At 46.4% G+C, this 7,337-nt stretch overlaps 1 protein-coding gene across 1 annotated transcript in view; it reads right to left on the reverse strand.

The window, feature by feature from the left end:
* LNX1 (ligand of numb-protein X 1) overlaps positions 1 to 3,430 on the reverse strand; it is a 121,656-nt gene extending 118,226 nt beyond the window's left edge. The window contains exon 1 of the mRNA XM_039221725.1: positions 3,283 to 3,430. The gene's annotated coding sequence lies outside the window, so the exon portion shown is untranslated. The remainder of the gene's footprint in view (positions 1 to 3,282) is intronic.
* Between the last annotated feature and the right edge of the window lie 3,907 nt (positions 3,431 to 7,337).

Consider the following 7,337-nt stretch of genomic DNA (forward strand, 5'->3'; position numbering starts at 1 on the left):
AGGCTCAGTCAGTTAAGCATCCAACTCTTGATTTTGGCTCAGGTCATGATCTCACAGTTCATGAATTCGAGCTCTGCATCAGGCTCTGTGCTAACAGCGCAGTCTACTTGGGATTCTCTCTCTGTCTCAAAATAAATAAACTTAAAAAAACAAAAACAAATACTACTAGCAATAACTCACATTGTGCCAGGTAGAATTCCAAGCACTCTACACATTTCACTCATTTCTTCTTCAGAATAAGCCTAGTTTCCCGCTGAGGTAAAGCGGGGTTAAATAACCTGTCCAAGGCTACCTGCTAGTATAAGGTAGAGCTGGGTTTTGAACCCAAGCAACCTGATGCCAGATGCCAAAACACTATTCTAAAGCAGTAGCACAATTCCACCAAGAATTAAATAAGCCGAGTATTTTCCAGTGACATGTCTGCAGGCAGTCAGATTTACCCAGGTATGCAGCCCACCTGGCTTCTGCTGGCCGCCTGTGAACTATACCATGTTAGCAGCCCTTTTTGGGGAAAAGGTAAACAAGGAAACTGCTGGGCAGGAAGTTGAGATTTTTCCCCAGGATCCCTGAGGTTCGCCAGGAGTAAGGTCAAGGTTATGAACTCCTGTCCTCCATCTGCTAGGCTGTTACCTTTCTCATGAACGAGGAAGAATGGCCTTAGCTTTTCAGGATAGGGTGAGACCCAGAGAAGGCCCTGGAGCCTCTCATGCAATGACTCAAGGTCATCGAAGGGCACGGGACAATCCATTAGTGAGGCAATCATATCCAAGGGATCCCCGCGCCCCCTGCCCCTGTGCAGTGCAGGCTCCAAACCGGCTTCCTCCTTCTGCTCCTGGGGACTTGGCACAGCGGCTCGCCAGGCTGCGGCAAAGGGTGTTTATCTGCACGACTGGAGGAAACCAAGCACCCAGTCTGCCCTGGAGAGAGCACGGTTGAGAGCAGAAAGGGCTGCCTGCCAAGTCAGATTACAGCAAATGACAACAGGACGTTTCCCCCACTGCAGGCCTGCTGGATCTGCGGGGGGAGTGGGAGCTTTGGGGCGGGAAAGGCAGGGGGAACAGCAGTGCCGGCGGCTCCTAAGCATGTCCGGGAGCCAGCAGAGACCAATGTGCCCCGGCTTGTGCGACATAGTTGGAGTGTCCTCCTGCCGCCTGCCTGTTTTCTTTCTCCGAACTGTTAACACTGGAGCTAATTACGTACAATTAATAACCATAACAAGAACTATCAGAGTTCCAAACGATGGCAGCCACAGGAGATCTCTTATCTTGCTAGGGTCAGACTATCTCTGCCAAGCACCCAGGAAAATTCCTTCAAGAACGGATCTTGCCTTCATTTGGCACCCACATAGCACTAGACACTGGTCACGTGTCGCTCTCTACACGTTAACCTCAGTTACTTCTCATGATCACTTCCTATCACAGCGATTATCTCCTGTTTTACTGATGAAGAAACTGAGGACCTGAGAGGTTAAGTAATTTCTCAAGGATGTAAATGGAAAGACACTGGATGTTTTCCAGTCAGGTTTTATTGCCACTTGAACCAAGAGATAAAGTCACCCCAGGTAGGGAGCCACCGTGGGTCCTTTCACCCATTTGGACAATACTTGTGTGCAAATTATCCAAGAGCCAACTGCATTCTAGAGAACCTGACTCTGAATTTCCAGAGTGATTTTTTTTTCCTTTCTTACGTCTGGGGGGCATAGCGTCCACAGCTTTGCTCCTTTAGTAGCCAGGGACCCTGACATATAGCGATGAAACGGTATATTTAATCATAAATTAACTACTGTGCAAAGATCTAACAGACCATGGTAATCCAGAAGGAATGCATCTTGTCAGAGCCTTCTGATTTTAAAGACATATTTTTCTCCAGAAGATTCAGAACCTAAGAGATCTTTTTCTTTTCTCTGCTGACAAAGCTCCGAATCAAGTGATCAAGACACTGGTAAGGTACAACCCAGCAGCCACCATCCAGACACACCACTCAGGGGAAAAGAACACACAAAGGTCAGTTAAAGAACAATACAAGCCTCCGAGGAGTCAGAGAGAAATTGGCAACAAGACCAGGGCGGGATCTCAGTGGCGAGATGCATGGGTCTGACAAAACTTCTCTCAGCTAGTTTCCATTGCAACTTCTGGAGAATTGACACGCACTTTGAATTTCGGGGCAGATGAAATGAACATGAGCCTAACTCTCAACAGGCTATTCTCCTGCAAAGGTATTTGCTGACTGCAATCTCAGAAAAGGAGCTGATGAAGGAATCCAGAAGGAAAGGTCCCCTCACAGGCTGATTTCTCCCCTCCATGTTTTCCAGCTCATCTCAGCAGGGGACTGCTGTATTTTCCTTTCTCTGCTGAGTATAGAGTGTGGCCTTTGGGCTGTCAAGAAGAGAAGGAGTACAGGCTGTGTGATCAGGATTAAGAAAACAAAAATGGATCCTAAGAGTAAAATTACTTTAAAAAAAAAAAAAAAGTCAGGTCCTGGCAGAACAATCTTGTGTGTATATTTGCCATTAAAAGAAAAAGAAAAAAAAAAGTGGAAGAATTAAAAAAAAAAAAAAAAATCAGACCTGAAGTTACATTCGTGTAAGCGCTGAGGAAATGATCTTTACTTTAACCAAAGGTCAGCAGGCAGCCGGGCCAGGTCTGGACATAAACAATACTAATCCAGACTGCAAAGTGGTTTTTAAGAGCGTCAACAAAGGACAAAGAAAAAAGTAGGCTTTTTTTAGAGAAGAAAGAAGAAGGGAAAGGAGTCCAGCAGCAGAATTCACCTGAGAAACGGACTTCTGAGGGGAGAAAATGTAAGGTTCAGATGGAAATTACCTCCTGGGAGATGAATGCAGAAAGGAAGGCAGAAATAAGGCAAAGAAGGCAAAAACAAGGCAACCCCGAATTCAGTTGGCACTGACCTCCCAACCCCCATCAAACGAGCTGGACAGGTCTGAACCTTCAAGTTAAGTTTCAAAAAAGTCCTCACTGCACGCCACTATGGGGTTAAAAAAAAAAAAAAAATCAGATCAACTTCCCAGACAAGCAGAGGCTGGCTTAATGATTAAGAGAAACAAAAAGGATTAAATATCTGGCCTGGGAGAATTTTCCTGTGCAACCAAAATGTCAAAGGCATCTCTCTGCTCTTCCCTCTCAAAAGGGCTTCTCCCTGTGGGACAAACGCAGGGCTAAGCCATTCAACTTATTTTTTTTTTTCACTCAGATTCCTCATTCGGATCCCTCAGGGGCCAGGGGTCTAAACGTCAAAGAAGAAGAATGGAGAGTTTCAGCTCACCTTTTCAAGTGTGTGGCTGGGGCTCTCAAAGCAGCAGCCGCCCCTGAGTTCCCATGCCTTGTGGGTGAATCCAACAGCTCCTGGGGCTGCCTGAGCAGTGACCAGGCTCAACCCCAGCGTACAGGTGTCTAAAGGAAGGAGGAAGGCATTGGTTGGCTGAGAGCAGGAAATGTGTGACATCACAGGGAGCCTCACAGATAAAACATTGCTGGGACCTTAGCTATTGAAACAGCCAATAGGTCCCGCCCACCTGTCATTTACCTGAATACCTGAGAGCAGGTAGGTGGCGTCTCTGTGCGGACAAATGAATCAGTTAGAGCAATTTGCCGGTTGGAATTTACTTTCTTTCCTGAGCACGGCACGTGTCCAGCCCCGTGTCCAGATTGGAACTTACAAGCCTAGTTGTTTCCTGGGCCCCTGCCTCCCACCCCCTCCCAAATAGCTGCCTCTGAAAGACATAAAAAAGAAATTGAAATGCCAAATCAAGACAGTAAGTTCATGGGCTTAAGAAAGAAGAGTGTGAAGACTGCTGAGAAAATGTTTGAGAGTCACCCTCAAATGCCTTTTTGAATGGCATCCATTTGAATCCCATGTGCTTCCGTGTTCTAATATTTTTAACAGTTGGAGGTGACTCTTCAAATTTATATTTTTAAAATTTTTTAAATTTGTACCTATTTTTGAGAGAGACAGAGTGTAAGCAGAGGATGGGCAGAGATAGAGGGAGACACAGAATCCAAAGCAGGCTCCGGTCTCTGAGCTGTCAGCACAGAGCCCAACGCTGGGCTTGAACTCACGAATGGTGAGATCATGACCAGAGGCGAAGTTAGACGCTTAACCGACTGAGCCACCCAGGCGCCCCTTCAAATTCATTCTTTAAAAAATCTTAATATGATACTTGTTGGCAGTTTCAAGGTCAAGTTTTAAAATACTTTTTCCCCTACCCCCGCCCCAGTGGGAGGGCAGCATTTTAAGTCCTTATTCAGGAGGTGGTAAAACTTTGAGATCATTCCTACCTCGGCTTGCCAGGTGTTTTAGTCACATGGAGTTGACAGTTCACTTGGAGGCCTGCAATTAGGACTAATTTAAATGATTCAGATTTGAATGATAATACGGTAATAAGGTCGCTTTGCCTGCTGGTTACAGCCAGGAAGAAGGAGTCAGGATTATTTCTGTCCCAAGCTTGGTGTGTGACCCTGGGTAAGTCGCCGTGTTGCTTCAGTTTTTCCAGGAGGAAAAGACAGTAACTCCTCGGCTCAGCTCCGCCAGCACCACAGCCACAGCTGGGAGCTATTAGGACTGACTGTTAAGCCCTCTGGCATCTTCCAGAGGATTGTAAACAACTCCCTTCATTGTCTTAAACGTCAGGTACTTTTGTGGCCCCCAACCATTTATCACTCTCTGGAACGCACTACAGTGTCCGTTCTCCCTCCAAGAGATGGTTTGCTTGCTCAGAGAGACATTTTTTTTCCCTGTGAAGAAAAAAGTATTGAAATTCCTATCTCCCTCCCCGCCTCCCCCCCCACCCTGTCTCTCTTCTCCTGATATTAGAAACGTGGTCCCGCACATTCTAACATTGTTTTACTTCAGCGGGTGTTGGTGGGTCCTGAGGTGGGTAGGTTGGCGTCCTGGCAAGGGGAGGGGTGGAGGAAGAGGAATCAACGAGAGGGGGAGGAGGAGGGAGGGAGGGGAGGAGGTCTCGATTCTGTTCTCTTGGCCTTCACTTTGACTGGGTGCAGCCAGTCATTCAATACCTTGTAAAACGACCAGACAGGGAAGGAGGAGAAATTCTAGTCAAGCGCGTGAGGAACAGGGCGGGCTACTCTTCCCCAGCCATCCCGGACTGCCTGCCTTATTACACCTTCCCCCCCTGGGAACTGGGTGCACTTGAAGAGAATGAAAAGCTTTAAAAAAAAAAAAAAAAAGTCCCCATTCACTTTGGAAAAGTTTTATCCAATAGACACTAAGGTAGGTGTGGCCTCCCCTGTCCTATTAACAACAAAATGACTCGGCAAACACTTTTCCAGCACTCAGGTCTTTCAGGAAAAGTACAAGGCCACCAGCTTATCCTCAGCTGAGAAGCACCAACAAAACAATCTCCTTCACTTTGACAGGGTGTCCCCTCGGCCCTGAGAAGGGCAGGGCGAGTGGCCAACCCGATGAATCATCTAGAAGGCCGAGCCTCCGGCAGTCTTGAGGCCGCCTGCCTTCCCTGTGTGTCAGTCATGCCTCACCTTCTTTCTGGGGCCACCAGATCTGTCCTGGGAGGGTGGAATCACAGGTTTTTTGTTTTTTGTTTTGGCGGGGGAGTTACAGGGGCAAACAATGTGTCGGAAGTGAACAGGCACAAAGCTTTATCCAAAGGGCCCGGGGCTATGGGGCGTCACATACTCTTGGCCATCTGCATATATGGCCTGATGAATAAACATGAAGAACAAGTGACAGGAGTGGAGTTCACACCCTAGTGTGGTGTATACGCGGAGAGAGACAGACAAAGGGAGATGTATTCCACACCATCAGCCGTCCCAAGGGAGATGCATCTTGGTTCTCCTTGATTTAGAATAATCTCTAATAGTTAAAAAAAAAATCAATATGGGTTTCATTATTCCATGAGGGCCATTGCATTATTCAGGAAGTGATATTTCTAAAGTATTGTTGGAAGGATATAAATAAGAAACATAAAAAAACTAACATTGAATAAGGGCTTAGTGGATGCTACTTGCTGTTTGAAGTACTTTTTACAACAACCTTTAAGTTAGGTGGTATTTGCATTTAAAGCTGGGGAAACCCAGGCATGGAGCGGCTGAGAACTTACTTAAGGACAGGCCACCGACCAGTAAGCAGCAGGCCCAGGGCAGTTTTAACCAGTGGAAGGAAGGGGAGGAAGGTTTCTAATTTCATGCTCACGGGACAACTTCGTGGACACTAATGAAGCCTCTTACCCATCCTCTATTCAGAAGGAAGTATCTTGCGGAAGTAGCCCTGGGGAGTGTAGTTTCTGGGAAGGAGTGTCTTCAGTTTCAAATAAATTACTAATCTGGTTTACACATAGAGTATATATGCATACAACAGATACACATATGCATATGTTTGTACATATAGTTATGAGAACTGAATGCATACTTGAAATCATCTTTTTGAAACCTGTCAAATCACCCCTGAGAATGGAAGATCAACTTGACGGGCCCATTTAGAACGATCAGTTCTAAGTCTTGATGACACCTTTTATGGTTATTTCTCCCTATAACTTCAACAGTCAGTGCCTTTAAAACCTGAAAATCTTGGGATGCCTGGGTGGCTCAGTTGGCTAAGCATCCGACTTCGACTCAGGTCATGATCTCACAGTTCATGAGTTCAAGCCCTACATCAGACTCTGTGCTGACAGCTCAGGGTCAGGAGTCCGCTTCTGATTCTGGGTCTCCCTCTCTACCCCTCCCCTGCTCATGCTCTGCTCTCTCTCTCTCTCTCTCTCTCTCTGTCTGTCTCTTTCTGTCTCAAAAATAAACATTTAAAAAAAATTTTTTTTAATCTGAAAATCTTATCAGGACAGCCATAAGAACATGGAAGGAAAAACATGCCATTGGGTAACATGAGACAATGTAAAATTAAGTTCCAATACAACCGCTGCCATGATGGGTGGTAGAGGCCTGGGGTGGCAAATACCAAATGCACACTGCTCCAGTCTTTCCCCCCCTACCATATGGAGTAGTCTCTAGTCCTTGCTAATGGGTCATGGTGCCCCCGAACTGAGAGGTAACCTTAGAATCTTCAAGATGTAAGTCCAAGGACAGTGTAATTTCTATGCCTAGTTTCACAGAAGATGGAGGAATAATCAGGAAAGGAAAAGAATGGTGTTGGCTAGAGCCATTAGGGAAGATTTTGTGGAGAACATCTTGAACCTTGAAGGATTGGGAGAGATGGTGAGAGGGGCACACAGTTCCAAACAGGGTGGCAGTGTAGGTGGAGGCAGGAATGATCACAGCCTGTGTGTGCTGGGGAGGAAGGTGTGGTGGGGGAGCCGGTGCAGGCAGGGGAGGAGGATCCATTGCATGCTAAGT

The sequence above is a fragment of the Hyaena hyaena genome, unplaced genomic scaffold (assembly GCF_003009895.1).
Source record: "Hyaena hyaena isolate Hyena2069 unplaced genomic scaffold, ASM300989v1 scaffold_1002, whole genome shotgun sequence".
Classification (NCBI taxonomy): Eukaryota; Metazoa; Chordata; class Mammalia; order Carnivora; family Hyaenidae; genus Hyaena; species Hyaena hyaena.